We start from the raw sequence: 16,467 nt of genomic DNA, 5'->3' as shown, positions 1-16,467 counted from the left end.
CAAAGCCTCAACAAATTTCCCCCTTTTTTTATACCAGAAGGCTAAACCGCTTTAAAATCTTAAGCCATGGCACAGTCTTAATATTTCGGTAAACATGAAAAAAATTGGATACTGAGCTTTGCTATATATAAAGAGACAGAAATAATTTAAACCTTGAATTAAAAAAAAAATCAGCCTCTTTAATAAAACTCCAGGATGCTTCCAGAAGGCCTCAAGTTTAAACGGCATTGATCATAATTAATGTATTACAAATTAAAAACCTAACTCCTTGAAGGTTATAAGAAATTCAGGATGGCAACGGCCATCTGTGCAATATAATTTATACTGATTTGGTTAATCACAATTAAATGACAAGGGGTTACAACAGCCCCTCAGATGTAAAGTAGCGTTTGTGAATTAAACTACTTAATGGAACGATCATTAAACAATTAGCAAAATGCGCCATAACGACTCAAAATCTGATTCAGACTGCACACAGCTTTACAACTTAAGGAATACATATACTTTTCTAGGCTAATAAATTTGAGCAATATGGAGAATCCAGTATAAATTCTTAAGATTAACGTTTACCAAAGTTTGAAACAGCTCTGATCTTCAAAATGGTATAAGAGAATATATTTTAACTGCTCTTATTAATCACAATGAAATAAAACACAAACACTAAAAAAAAGTTCACTCAACAGCTTGGTCTCAGTTCACGTTTAAACGTTAGTTATAATATACCAAACACATGCAAACTACCATGGACATCCCTAGCATTGCGTTCACCCAGACAACTTCCACCAGAATGCAAAAATAAATCGAATCGGTTACCATTAAGATTTATAGTGCTTGCTACAATCCAATCGAACAAGCTGTTATTGCAGGTTTTAGAGTCAGTTAAAGCTGAGTCACAGGCCGACAACCCACATAAAAACTGCAGCGCAACTGTACAAAAAAAAAAAAAAAAAAAAAAAATTGCTCACCATTCTTGACAAACAGCCAAGGGGATTAACAAACGCACATTCACAGTATTGTCAGTTGATATCAAAGTACAGGCTGTACATAAAGTCCAGGAACACTATAAATTATTTATTGCACAAGAACCAAACATTGTACAGATATCATACTTGTGTCATTTTGAAGAGAAACCCTGAAAGTTTTTTTTCATTTATACCGCCACAGCGTAGTTTGGTAATTTACCGATAGTCAGCGCTAGTCACAAACATGGCGGTATCAGGTGCGGAGCGAGCTTTCTGCGTGTTGGAGTTCGACAAAAAGAAGTTTACTACAGCTGTTCAACGGATGTTTAGAACCAAATACGGTAAGAAGCGATCAACAAGGAAGGTCATTTACCACTGGCACAAAAAGTTCGTTACGACGAGTTGCTTGTGGCCGGAAAAGAGAAGCGGACGTTCCAGTGTGAGTGAAGGGAACGTGGAGCACGTACGAGAGACATTCATAAAGAGTCCAAAGAAATCGGTGAGTCCTGCATCCTGTGGACTCGAATGTTTCTCTTCAAAATGCAATATGAGGTGCGACAATAAAGGAATAAGACTAATGTGAAAAAAAATGTTGCTTACCGTCTTAGTCAAGTTTAGTATTGGCTCCTTCATAGTAGTTCCCTTCTGACTGCACACACTTTTTCCAGCGCTTCTGCCATTGATGGTAACATTTCTGGAACTAATTTTCTGTAATATCCTCCAAGATCCTCGTCACAGCTTTTTGAACATCTTGTGCTGCTTGAAAATGGTGTCCCCTGACTGCCGTTTTGACTCTTGGAAATAGAAAAAAGTCGCATGGAGCGATATCTGGTGAATAAGGTAGTTTTGGTAGTACTGAAATTTGTTTTGAGGTTAAAAATTGCTGTACTGACAGTGCAGTATGGGATGGCGCATTATCGTGATGCAGAATCCGATTATCAGCAATGTTGGCACGGGCACGAGGAACTCTTTGGCAAAGTCTTTCTAAAATTTCTTTGTAGTAATATTGATTAACTATTTGTGCAGGAGGCACCCACTCTTTATGAAAATTCCCTTGGGATCAAAGAAGCACACAAGCATGCATTTCACTTTTGACTTTGACATGAGAGCTTTCTTTGGTCTGGGAGATACCTTTGAGCACCATTGCGAACTTTGGCGTTTTGTCTCTGGTTCGTACTGAAAAAAAAAACAACTTTCATCACTAGTGATAACACGGCTCAACAATTATGTATTTATTTCCGTTTGTTCTAACAGATCAGCTGCCACGTTTTTCCGTGTTTCTCGCTGTTGTGGTGTGAGATTTTTGGGGACCATTTTTGCACAAATCTTTCTCATACCTAGATCTTCAGTTATTACTAGACGAACCGTTTCTCGATTGATGTTCAGTTCTTCTGCAATCATTTTCACAGATAATCTTCGATCAGATCGCACGAATTCACGCACCCTGGCCAAGTTGACATCCGTCCGTGAGGTTGATGGTCGTCCACTGCGGTCTTCATCTTCAACATTCGTTCTGCCTTCGCTAAACATTTTATGCCAATGAAAAACTTGAGCTCTTGACATAACCTCCTTTCCAAAAGCCTTCTGAAGCTTACCGTAAGTTGTCGTCGCGTTTTCACCCAATTTAACGCAAAAAGAAATGGTATATCGTTGCGCAGTATTATGCGGTTCCATTTCCGTGACGAGAGACACAAACGTGTGATAACTTATTACAGCACAACTCACGACTGAGCTGTTGCATCGATGTGCTGCTTGGACTAGAAGCAGCTTATAGACCAAGGTCGAAGATATTGTGCCTGCACAAGCGTGCAGGGTTACCACATCTTGCAAAGAAAATCAGTCTCATTACTTTATTGTCGCACCTCGTATGTATGACATCTGTACAATGTTTAGTTCTTGTGCATTAAACAATTGAAAGTGTTCCCTGACTTTTTGTACGTACTGTACATGAAATCCCAAGGACCGCCCCGTACATTCCAATAACCATGCAGGTGATTCGGTATACCATCTCGGTAAGCCAGCCACCTAAAATCCTCTTGCACACCCACGCTTCGAGTACTGGCCCTGGCTTGTCGCACTTGCTCTCTGTATTGTTGTTCACTTCTTGGTGCCTGAGCAAACCATCAGTCCAGGACTGTCCCTGAACGGTCCAAAAGTGTCTGTTTATCCCCAGTCCCACTTCCCACACACACTTTCTAGTACCCCTGGCGTGGCCCTCGGTGAAAGATATGACTCCTGTAGGGAATCAAAATCGACAACAGCCTGCATGGCTCAATTGCCATCATTAGTAATATAAAAGGAGATTTTTCTAAACTGCAGGAAACAATCCCTGAGAGAATAAGGAGCAAAATACGTCGTAAGAAGTACGGCCGGAAATGCGTTCCATTTGAGATCGCACCCACTGGAAGATCTTTTGACAGTGTAGGTTTCAGTGATTGGAAGCACATATGAGAAGACACCATGCAAGTGGGAACACTCTGTAGTAGTGTTTTAGTCATATAGTTACAGCGAACCATCAGGAGCGGTTCAGCCTCAACCCTCAATTGTGGTCGGGGTAATATCGAGATGCCTCTGCACGGGCCGGCCGGTGTGGCCGTGCGGTTCTAAGCGCGTCAGTTTGGAACCGCGTAACCGCTACGGTCGCAGGTTCGAATCCTGCCTCGGGCATGGATGTGTGTGATGTCCTTAGGTTAGTTAGGTTTAAGTAGTTCTAAGTTCTAGGGGACTGATGACCTCAGAAGTTAAGTCGCATAGTGCTCAGAGCCATTTGAACCTCCGCACGAAAAAGAGGAAGTGAGCTGGAGGACAATCATGTGCCGGCCGCGGTGGTCTAGCGGTTCAGGCGCTCAGTCCGGAACCGCGCGACTGCTACGGTCGCAGGTTCGAATCCTGCCTCGGGCATGGATGTGTGTGATGTCCTTAGGTTAGTTAGGTTTAAGTAGTTCTAAGTTCTAGGGGACTGATGACCATAGATGTTAAGTCCCATAGTGCTCAGAGCCATTTGAACCATTTGACAATCATGTAGCAGCTACATTATCCATCAAACCACCAAGGCACATGTTCTATCAGGCGAGGCCAGGACTTCCACAGGAAGTGCAGCCTGTGAAGCGTTGCGGAAGGATGACCTGCCTCATGAGGCGTTCTCCAATAAACCCGGCATCTACACTGAGGCTCAACCAACGCTACAGGAGAATATGCCTCCCTCGGAACGTAGAGGGCGGCGCACGAAATGTGTCACCATTTAGTTTCTGAATAAACACTTTACTGTCAAGACAAACTCAAAGGGACGTACACTACAACGGAAATCACTAGGTAGAGAATTGTTCTAACTCAGCGTATTCTCGATAGGTCCACCATTTTAATTACTAACATCCTTCAAACGAACACTGATGCTAGCGATAGCCCTTCTTCCGTGATTTCAGTGCAAGCTTGAAGAATAGAGCGTCTGAGCTCAATCAAATTATGCGGACGTTTCGGAAAGTTGTTTTCTTTTTATAAGGTCAAAACCGTCCGTCACTGAAACTACCTGGAAATCTGAGTGAAATAACATGTCGAAACGTTCATGTCAGAAATCCAACGCAGTGTATGCAGTTCGAGACCTTGCTCTAGCTTGCATGAACCACAGGTCCAGTACGTCCGTGACTGGAAACTGAAACCCACACAATAATCCCCGGAGTATGAAGCATGAAGTATGTGCGGATTTTCAGTAGCCTGAAAGCCTACATTTTGTTTCTTAGCCACACCATCCAAATGAAAATGCACCTCGTCTAAAAAGCAAACGTTGTTGAGAGTTGGTTACCTATTTTCCTCCCAGCGGGCAAACAGTAGTTTCTGCTTCTTGTGGTCTGCGGTGAGCTTCTGAGCGTAGGTCATCTTTTACGGCTGTATCACTTTTAAGAAGCCGTTAAAAGGTCGTTCTGGATATGCTCTTTTGCATTGCTGCCCCTCTGTACGATTTGCCAGGGCTTCCTGCACCACTTAAATAATCTCCGGCGAACGAAGAGGCTTCGGCCGAGGTCTCTTCGCTTCCAATATTGATCCTTCCCGTCAAACTGATTTTAAAGCCTGCGAATGGTTCTCTAGTTGCAAAAGGATTTTCTGTCTCAGGAAGAAGTAAAACAGCTGCCGATCACTACACATTGTCGACAATGTTTCCTATCGGTGGTATTGTGAATAACGCGTCATTTCATTAATCATTCGCTTCTTCAAGCTCTACTCATACTTCTGTTGAGATGCTGAACGGGATATCTAGTACGACTCAAGTTACGTACGAAACAAATGGCGACATATTTCGTGCGCCACCCTGTATTTCCGGCCTTAAGTCCATATGACATTTTTCGCTCCTTTTCCTCTCTAGGATCGTTTTCTGTAGTTCCCCAATTACCGAGATGAAATTGATTGCCTTAAAGTCGCATATGCTCAACAGAGAACACAACATCTTAATCTGTTTCTTTAAATCGCTTCATGAAAGTAGACACAGTGCTACTGAGTTTATTGTCGTATTAAATGTACGGTTTCCTATAAAGCAAAGTCGAAAAAAGCCCCTAACCGTATAAAATGAAATTTCAAGTTACATTCATTTTTTTCTTTGCCACTTGGCGCCGTCAGACTGAACCAGGGAAAATCGATCGACCTGTATAATGGACAATAAACACCAAACAACAAGGACTGTCACAACGCTACACCATGTGTAGTGTATCTTACAATTAAGCTTTAGCTACTTGAGAGGGTCCCTATGAGAAACGAGTGATCATAGGACACTGAAATTTTGTGGATGGTTCAGACGGCTCTAAGCACTATGCGACTTAACATCTGAGGTCATCAGTCCCCTAGACTTAGAACCACTTAAACCTAACTAACCTAAGGACATCACACACAACCATGCCCGAGGCAGGATTCGAACCTGCGGCCGCAGCAGCCACGTGGTTTCAGACTGAAGCGCCTAGAACCGCTCGGCCACCACGGCCGGCGAAATTTTATGGAAACATTTGTGTGAATATGAGGAAGATTAATAACGAATAAACCATTCAAAGAAAGAAATTTTAATGTTCACATGGGAGGGTATCGTTTGTTAATTACGTACCATGTTTGCGTTCCAGATTACAAACGTTGCTCAATTTGAAGACCATCTACATTCACGACAGCCTGGAACAGCACTAGAGGCTGTTCTACTGCTGCCTCAGACTTCTCAGGTGGGCTGTTATCCACCTTCCTCGCTGTGCTCAACTTTAACCTCCAACATGTGCTCATAAACCCCGTCCTTTAGGTAACCCAATAGCCAGAAATCACACGGTTTCAAAACTGATGGTCTTTATGGCCAAGTACTTTGGAATGATCTGCCAATGAATCGGTTTTCTTCAAAGGTGTTATGGAGAAACCGAGAGTCCTCAGGAGCATTGCGTTGATACTCGCGATGACCAGCAGCACCAGTGAGTTGTTTTGATAAAACTCGTAAAGCCCTGCTCATCTTGTTCAGGCCCATGTTGACTGTTTGCAAGTGTAATGCATATTGACATTTGAGTTTCAAACCTATATCGCCATACCAGTACCGGTGCATAACAGGAAGTCATGACACTAACACTAATAACAACGCAAATCCTGTAGCGCAGAGTCTAAACAACATTCCTATAAAGTTATGTAACCACACGGTAAATAGTCTGAAGATAATTGTCTGCAGTGTAGCCAAATATTGAAGTGAAACACGGACGATAAACAATTTAGAAGAGAATAGATACTATTTTGTCGAAAACTGACATTCTGAACCCATGGCTGTGTACAAAACATAGGTTAATTCTTACATAGACGATAACAGCAACCAGCAACATTTTTCGATGCTATTGATTCATTTAAGTAGCGCGTGAGCCGTGCGCGTCTCGCGGTCGTGCCGTTTATTGCTCGCCATCTTGTTTTTGTGGTTCTGTCGACTCGTTTTTACTTTAATTCGATGTACTGGCGTCACTAGGTTGCGGGTTTGCATGCCAGTCAGTGGCAGCAGCAGCGTTTATCGATAAGTGCACTGTCGTACCATCTTTGGACGACCGCTAGTATTTCCGGATCGTCATCTGTCTTGAGTTCAATTGGGAGCTCAGTCGGGACGCAGCAGCAGTGAAGTCGGGGACGCAGCGCCAGTGAGGTGCGGACAACCAGTTCTCGCCGACCGCTGGCGACAGGCGTGAACCGTCCGACGGAATGAGATTGGAGCAGGACGACCGTTGGTTGATCGTTGTGCGACTTATATTTCGTCCTTTGACCGTTTCTGGACCTCGTCAGTTGGTCATCTGCCGGACTTGGGTCGGTTCCTTCCTTATGCAGAGATGTTGTGGCCAATCGGCAAGAGTCGCCTCCGCATGGATGGGTCCGAGCCAGTGTGCCCGGGTCGCCGTGTCTCCGAATTTCGAACACTCATGGAGCTGAGTCGGTTTGGAGCTGCAGTCAGCTTTGGACAGCCACGTCTCGCCCGACCGTTGCCGACACACGTAACTTGAGCGGAAACGACGTGGGTTGGTCGTTTGGTCGATCGTCTCATCGGACGAAGTGTATTTGTTAGTCGACCGCTTGTGGAAACTTTCTGTGCGTCGAATTGATTCGTCCTTGTTGTTCCACAGAGATTGCTTTTACGATTGTTCGAGTTCTTGTGCAAGTGTATTACGTAGAACCGTGTGTAGCTTCTGTAATTTCCACTGAGCAGATCAGTGCTGTCTGCGTACTGGAGTAGTCAGTCTCTCGGTTGAAGTAGAGCAGTGAGTGTGTCGGCTGGAAGGGAATTGATTAGGATGTTGGTTGGTTCTTAAGCCGTCCCTAGCTCGTGTTGCCACCCGATTGTTTAGTGTTACGCTTGGCTGCCTGTCTCACCTAAACTGTTGTTACGGTTCTTCCCCAGGCCGACCCTTGGAACACTCCTGAGCACCACTTCTTATTGTTTGTGATTTTCATTTTATTTGGTCGCAGGTACTTTGCCAGGCATTCAGCCGTTTGTTAATATTATCTGTTTTATGTTTAGTATATGGCCTTCAGTTACTGTCAGATAAATATATTAAGAGCTGCAAAAAGTAAACGGTTAAACATTTCATTCGTTGTGTGTAGTGGGCAACCTAGGGGCATGCTGGAAAATAATTTCAACGTTGTTGGTTTGTATGGAGATGATGGACGCCGTACCGAAGATGTACCATCAGGGCGATTTTCGAAAATAACGCAAACATCAGTTTACAAGATATCAGATCAGAATAGCAACAATTAATACTTAGAGATCTACAGTGTGACAGGTAGCTGTGGGATAAATACACAGAAATTTTAAAAATGGATATATATATATATATATATATATATATATATATGGGTGTGTGTGTGTGAGTGTGTGTGTGTGTGTGTGTGTGTGTGTGTGGGTGTGTGTGTGTGTGTGTGTGTGTGTGTGTGTGTGTGTGTGTGTGCGTGCGTGTGTGTTCTACATCTCCTCCTAATCCACTGGGCCCATTTCAATCAAACTTCTAACACATATCATTTAACGTCTAGAAAAAATCACTGTGCAGGTAAGGGTGGGGGTGAAAAGCGGTGTTGCCTGCGACGTGGGAATGCCCACACTTTATTCATCCAGTATTTGAGAATGAGAGCACTTAGAGACTTGCAAAAAAATTAACACATAATTTCAGACTCTGATGAAACTTCCCCACAAAATCAAGTTTATAACTTACTACATTTTCACTGTTCATGGAATAAAACTGCCACATGAAGATTGACGTTTTAACTTATTACTTTCTTTTACTGACTGTATTCGTGACACATCTGGCAGACAGTATTCACATGTACCATCGAATCTATCAGAAAAATTACATCATTGTACGATACTTAGTTCAAGAGATATGTCATAAACAGTTGCGTGATAAACTGCTGCATCATGCATGACGTTTTAATTTATTGCTTCTTTACTACTAATTCAATTGGCAACACGTTGCGCAGACAGAAGGCCCATATACGAGTGGATGTACCTGCAGAATCATGTCACTACGCAGCACACGGTTTAGGAGATACGACGACATAAACATTGAGGTGTGTGGAAATGAAACTGCCGGGTGACATTCGCTAGACATACAGGCGAAATATCTGTACAAATATGCATGAAATACGTTAAACATGTGTGAAATATATTTGACTTCTGCGCATCTGGGCAAACCCACGTGTAAAACGTCATCCTAAACCCATGGTATGATTTCAGTCAAATTTGGTACACGTGTTTGTTACAATCTGGAAAGAAATACTGTAGGAGTAAGAACCACCATCCTCCTACTGGAGTGAGCGTGACGATATGGAGAGAGAAAGGAGGGAGAGGAGATCGACAGGCAGTGCAGGGGAAGGAGGAGATAAGCATAGGAGGAGGAGGAGGAGATGGACAGCAGTAGGGGAAAGGGAAATGGACAGAGTGGGGGAAGAGAAAGAGATGTTCAAATGTTCAAATGTGTGTGAAATATTATGGGACTTAACTGCTAAGGTCATCAGTCCCTAAGCTTACACACTACTTAACCTAAATTATCCTAAGGACAAACAGACACACCCATGGGCGAGGGAGGACTCGAACCTCCGCCGGGATCAGCCACACAGTCCATGGCTGCAGCGCCTTAGAGCGCTCGGCTAATCACGCGCGGCAGAAAGAGATGGACAGAGACAGGGGTAGAAAGAGACAGGCAGAGAGATGGGAGAGGAGGAGATGAAAAGAGGGAGGGTGGAGGAGATGGGGAGAGAGTGAGAGAGAGGGGCGAGAGGAGGTGGTGGACACAGAAAGGAAAGAGGAGGAGATGAACAGGGAGAGTGGGAAGAGGTGATCAAAAGACAGAAGGGAAGGAAGAAGTGGACAGAGAGAGGGGGAAGCAGAAGATTGACAAAGACAGGGGGACAAGGGCGAGGAGGAGATGAACAGAGGGTGGACAGAGGGTGAGGAGGAGGAGATTGACAGAGAGAGGGACTTGGATTGGATGGACAGAAAGAGTGAGGTAAGCAAGAGATAGACAGAGAGAGGTGGAAGGAACTGATGGACTAATACAAGACTGGAACTAATACATACCTGGGTAATGCCCAGTACTCCGTACTCAGTACTTGATTATAAAATAAGTGTTGCAGACTCGAATAAAATTTTCCTCAAGATAAATTTCAACGACTTACCAGGTTTGCAACGACGATTATGTTTACGTTTGGACCTAAGTTCTTGTGAGAGCAACGTTTTTCCGCAGGGAAGAAAATGAAATCGATCCACAGAAGCTCACTCACAGACTGTAACTTAAAAGATTATCTTCGAATCAGAAGTGCTTTGGAAGTGGTACCAGATATCGGTGCTTTAGTGGGAAGCAAAATAAGTAGTTTTCAATGACATCTAGTATTTTTATGAGTAGCGTGCGAATAAAACTGTCACGAAAGAGAACTTTATGTCAATTCAAAATTCGTCGGAAAATAATATTCATATAATACTGTATCAGTCGTAAGAAATATTATGTTTCGTAATTAGTTGCCTCATCTTCTTCTCCTCATCAACAAGAAAGAAATGTAATTTTCCTTTTTATTGTCAGTTCTCATCGGTGCAACAGCCTTTCAAAACAAATTTGCCACGAAGTGTGTTAATTAGTCACCGCGTAACGACACATGTCGCTACAACTATCATTTTTTCCTCAGAACAGACCCGTTGACAATAGTTTCTCGTGCCAAGGAGCCTCGTAACGACCCCTTCGCCTTTCCCTCCGCTATCCCTGCATTAATCGACGTGAGCCGGCCGGTTGCATACTGCTGAGGCGTGAGTGCGAGCCAGTTAGCACTTGGAGATCGGCGAATAGTCCTGCCTTAGTCCAAACAAAATGAAGTAGGGGTAATGCAGGAGTAGGTTTAATAATGAATAAAAAAATAGGAGTGCGGGTAAGCTACTACAAACAGCATAGTGAACGCATTATTGTGGCCAAGATAGACACGAACCCCACGCCTACTACAGTAGTACAAGTTCATATGCCAACTAGCTCTGCAGATGATGAAGAAATTGATGAAATGTGTGATGAGATAAGAGAAATTATTCAGGTAGGGAAGGGAGACGAAAATTTAATAGTCATGGGTGACTGGAATTCGAGAGTAGTCAAAGGGAGAGAAGGAAACATAGTAGGTGAATATGGATTGGGGTTAAGAAATGAAAGAGGAAGCCGTCTGGTAGAATTTTGCACAGGGCATAACTTAATCATAGCTAACACTTGGTTCAAGAATCATGAAAGAAGGTTGTATACATGGAAGAACCCTGGAGATAATAAAAGGTTTCAGATAGATTATATAATGGTAAGACAGAGATTTAGGAACCAGATTTTAAATTGTAAGACATTTCCAGGGGCAGATGTGGATTCTGACCACAATCTATTGGTTATGAACTGTAGATTAAAACTGAAGAAACTGCAAAAAGGTGGGATTTTAAGAAGATGGGACCTGGATAAACTGAAAGAACCAGAGGTTGTACAGAGTTTCAGGGAGAGCATATGGGCACAATTGACAGGAATGGGGGAACGAAATACAGTAGAAGAAGAATGGATAGCTTTGAGGAATGAAATAATGAAGGCAGCAGAGGATCAAGTAGGTAAAAAGACGAGGACAGGTAGAAATACTGAATTTAATTGATGAAAGGAGAAAATACAAAAATTCAGCAAGTGAAGCAGGCAAAAAGGAATACAAACGTCTCAAAAATTAGATCGACAGGAAGTGCAAAATGGCTAAGCAGGGATGGCTAGAGAACAAATGTAAGGATGTAGAGGCTTATCGCATGAGGGGTAAGATAGATACTGCCTACAGGAAAATTAAAGAGACCTTTGGAGAAAAGAGAACCACTTGCATGAATATCAAGAGCTCAGATGGAAACCCAGTTCTAAGCAAAGAAGGGAAAGCAGAAAGGTGGAAGGAGTATACAGAGGGTCTATACAGGGGCGATGTACTTGAGGACAATATTATGGAAATGGAAGAGGATGTAGATGAAGACGAAATGGGAGATAAGATACTGCGTGAAGAGTTTGACAGAGCATAGCTTAATGCTACTGACAGCCTTGGGAGACCCAGTCCTGACAAAACTCTACCATCTGGTAAGCAAGATGTATGAGACAGGCGAAATTCCCTTAGACTTCAAGAAGAATATAATAATTTCAATCCCAAAGAAAGCAGGTGTTGACAGCTGTGAAAATTACGGAACTCTCAGTTTAATAAGTCACAGCTGCAAAATACTAACGCGAATTCTTTACAGACGAATGGAAAAACTAGTAGAAGACGACCTCGGGGAAGATCAGTTTGGATTCCGTAGAAATGTTGGAACACGTGAGGCAATACTGACCCTACGACTTATCTTAGAAGAAAGATTAAGGAAAGGCAAACCTACGTTTCTAGCATTTGTAGACTTAAAGAAAGCTTTTGACAATGTTGACTGGAATATTCTCTTTCAAATTCTAATTTTTTTTTTTTGCCCATTTCGAAATTTGACGAAGAGAGTCTCCGGACACAAATGTATTGCTAATGTGTTTAACGGCTGGCAGTGATCGCAGTATGTGTCAGGTTTCAGTTGGGCGACCATTACCCTGTTGGAACAGCAGCTCACCTTCTCGTTGCAAGAACGCAAAAGAACGGGTCTAAAACATATTGCACGTAGCGAGTGCTGGTTAGCGTCCCCTCCAGAAACACTAAAGGTGAACGAGAGTTGTAGCTTATCGAGCCCAAGACCATAACGCCTGTGATGGGGCCAGCGTGTCTTGGACGAATGCACTGTACGAGCCAGCGCTCACCCGGTCCACGTCGTACGTGCAAACGACCATAATTTGCGTGCAGGTTCAATCTGCTTTCATCGCTGAAGACCACGGCGCGTGGTACCCTCTTCCAAGGGATCCTCTGACGACACCTGTCGAGCAGTGCACGCCGATACTGTGGCATGGGTGGAAGACGGGCTAGAGGTGTGTGTTCCTGTACTCCCACTCACTGCTAATAATCGGTTCGCAACAGTTCGTGTTGACACGTCTGGGCCACGAGCCCTCTCATCTCTGATGTTGTAGCTGCACTATCTGCCGCTGCTGCCCTTACAATACGACGATCCCGGTGGGCGTGTGTGCTGTGCGGACATAACCTCGTCTTTGGGTTTGAGAATGTTCACGTGATTACTGATACCAGGATCGTTGCACAGCTGTCGCTGAACGTCCAACTTGTGTGGTAGTTCCCCGAAAGGACCATCCCGTCATTTGGGAGGCCACAACTTGACCCCTTTCAAACTCGCTCAGTTGGCTGTAGGAAAGCCGGGGTGGCCGAGCGGTTCTAAGCGCTTCAGTCCGGAACCGCGCTGCTGCGGTCGCAGGTTCGAATCCTGCCTCGGGCATGGAAGTCTGTGATGTGCTTAGGTTAGTTAGGTTTAAGTAGTTCCAAGTTCTAGGGGACTGATGACCTCAGAAGTTAAGTCCCATAGTGCTCAGAGGCATTTGAACCATTTGGCTGTAGGAAGCACGAGTGCGTCAACATGACATAGTTACCTGTTTGCTTCACATGTTTGCACCACACTGAGCCCTCTGGCTGTGAGCATTCCCCATTAAAGGATAGACACAGATGGCTCCCTGGCAGCTATGCCACTACCCTATCTGTTAGCGGATGTCGTTGCGACCATTATTAGTGCACCTACTGTCCTCCAGACGGCAAATCGACATCGTCTTTCCAGGTGTAGCAATTTTTTCTGGCAGCGTTTATATTTCAGATGTAAACATAAATACAGAAGCACATTGAAATCAGACACTGCAAGGCAAAGCATTTATATGTTGTCGTGAAATGACAATAGGATGCAGTGATTTTCATTCTAACACAGTCTTTATTTGCAAGTGGCAGAACATCTATAACAAAAAGGAATTTACACAATCCATGTCTTAGAAAGTGAGCATTACGAGTCAGAGATATAAATGTCTTGAACAGCTCAGCTTCCGGCCATATTTCGAATGGGAATGTTTTGCTGGGGACCACGTCTGCATGGAAGAAGTGCTACTCAGGAAAAATTTTAATTACTAATATCATGATTCTGTTACGAAATGCGAATCAAATATCTAATCTGAGAGGAGATCTGTAGTAACAAAACGGATGCAAAGTTAATTCCCTCTCCCGTGTAAGCTCAGCGCGGTGCAGCAACGTTATCACTCACGTGCTCCAGTAATGGCAGAGAGATCCACCTGCAGCAGCGTCTTCCACACAAGTGCGTGAGTCAGGAGCTCCTGCTTGCACTAAATCCTCTGCCTGAGCACCCGAGGTAGACTACATTCCATTTGGTCAAATATTCCACTCAGTTCGACTGTAACTTGTCAAACTGACCCACGGTTAGACTTTACATCTTTGACCAACACGAAAGTCAGAATACGGGCGAGAAATGAAAAACTGTTGACGAGTAATGGAAAGCTCTCTCACTACACAAACATGCTAACTAGGCATGCGATTTGGTATCAAAATAGATATGAATACTACTGTGCATTATAAAAATCTGATTATACAGTGTTATTAAGTCCGTCTCACCTTTCGGTATTTACTACTATTTATAACCCAATAACCCAAAAACAACTGATATGAAATAAAATCTGCCAATTAACTACAGTAACCTGTCAGAGGGAATTAAGACCAGATAATTGTGTCAGTGGAATAAATGAGACGTCTCAAGGATACTGGTCGATGTTCCTTCCATCCATGCCCTCCACTGCATGTTGCAACCACTGTCCAAACTGCTGCAGGTGACATATACATTCTGAGTTTTGGTAGGTATTGATACAACTAGACTGCTGATTACGGCTCCATTACTCTTAGCAGCGCGGGGTGGCCGCGCGGTCTTGGGCGCCTTGTCACGGTTCGTGCGGCATTCCCCGTCGGAGGTTCGAGTCCTCCCTCGGGCATGGGTTGTGTGTTGTCCTTAGAGTTAAGTTAGTTTATTTTAAGATCCTTTCTTCCAGGAGCGCTAGTTCTGCAAGGTTCGCAGGTTAGCTTCTGTGAAGTTTGGATAGTAGGAGACGAGGTACTGGCGGAAGTAGAGCTGTGAGGACGGAGCGTGGGTCGTGCCTGGGTAGCTCAGATGGTAGAGCACTTGCCCGCGGATGTTAAAGGTCCCGAGTTCGAATCTTGGTCCGGCACACAGTTTTAATCTGCCTGGAAGTTTCATATCAGTGCACACTCCGCTGCAGAGTGAAAATCTAATTCTGGAGTCCATCATTTGCTTAAACCAGTACAGAAAATGCCTAAAACCACTCTTATGCTGACTAGTACAACATACCAACGCCCGTTGTTGAGACGATGCTGCACTGCCTGTGTTGTTAAGGACGATAGAGTGTTCCTTCACATATGCATTTCCGATGGAACATTGCCCCTATCTTCTTAACATCACAGGCACTGTTAATCGTATTTATCCGCCAATACCAGTCATTGTCTTTCAATTAAAATTTCCTCTCGGTATGGGAATTGCATAAAGTGTGTACGAGTACAGGTTGTGATGCAGAAACGATACGCCCACCCTCACCTACCTTGGCCTCACCATTGACCGTCACCTCACCTGGATCCCTCATCTCATCTCCATCCAATCCCAAGCCCAAAACCGCCTCCGACTCCTCAAACTCCTCTCTGGCCGGACATGGATGTTGCACCCCTCTACCATCCTCCACACCTACAAATTCTTAATCTGTCTCATCCTCTGTTATGCCAGTTCCGCCTGGGTATCTGCCCCCCCCCCCCCCCCCAAATTCTATAAGCCCCTCCAGATCCTTGAGCGTCATGCACTCCGCCTCACCTTCCGTATACGCCTCCTGTCCCCCACATGGATCCTCTATTACCTCATTCCTTTCCCCCATCTGCTCCTGTTCCTCGAACATATCCGCATACTCTACACCTCCCACCACCTTGATCCCCCTCACCCCCTGGTTGCTCCTCTCCTCTCCCATCCCCACCCCCTGCCACATCTTCACCGTTGTGTCCCCCCTACCCTCCATCTCTACACCCTTCATCTGCTTTCCCAAGGTGGCTTCCATCAACCCCCCCTGCCGGGTGATGCCCTCTCTCCCTCCATTTATCCCTCCTATCAACTCTGATCCTCACCCCCCCCTCCTTTCCTCTGTCCTTTTCCTGGGCTCCCTCTCCCCCTCCGTCCATCCTCTTCTTTTTTCCCCACCTACCCTCTCTCTGCCCCTCTTCTCTCCCCCGAGTCCTTTTGCATTTCCCTCCTCTGCCTTTTCCCATTCCCTCTCACGTCTCCCCTGCCCCTCCCTCCCCTTATGAGTCCTCTCCCTCCTTTTGTTCCCCCCCTTTCGTTTTTTCTCCTCCCTCCTTGTTTTCCCCCCATCTGCCCAATTCCACCCCCCCCCCCTCTGCCCTCGGCAATGGTGTGTTATCTTTGTGCCAACATTTTAGTACAGTGTTTACAGTGAGTGTTCAGTGTTGTGTGTCTTCTCTGAAGTGTTGCGAACGGACATCATACTGTCGCTGGGAGTGATTTTTATATCTCTTGCGAATAGAAACC

This window comes from Schistocerca serialis, chromosome 1 (assembly GCF_023864345.2).
Source record: "Schistocerca serialis cubense isolate TAMUIC-IGC-003099 chromosome 1, iqSchSeri2.2, whole genome shotgun sequence".
NCBI lineage: Eukaryota > Metazoa > Arthropoda > Insecta > Orthoptera > Acrididae > Schistocerca > Schistocerca serialis.
The sequence above is the reverse complement of the archived record's forward strand: the minus strand, read 5'-3'. Positions refer to the sequence as shown.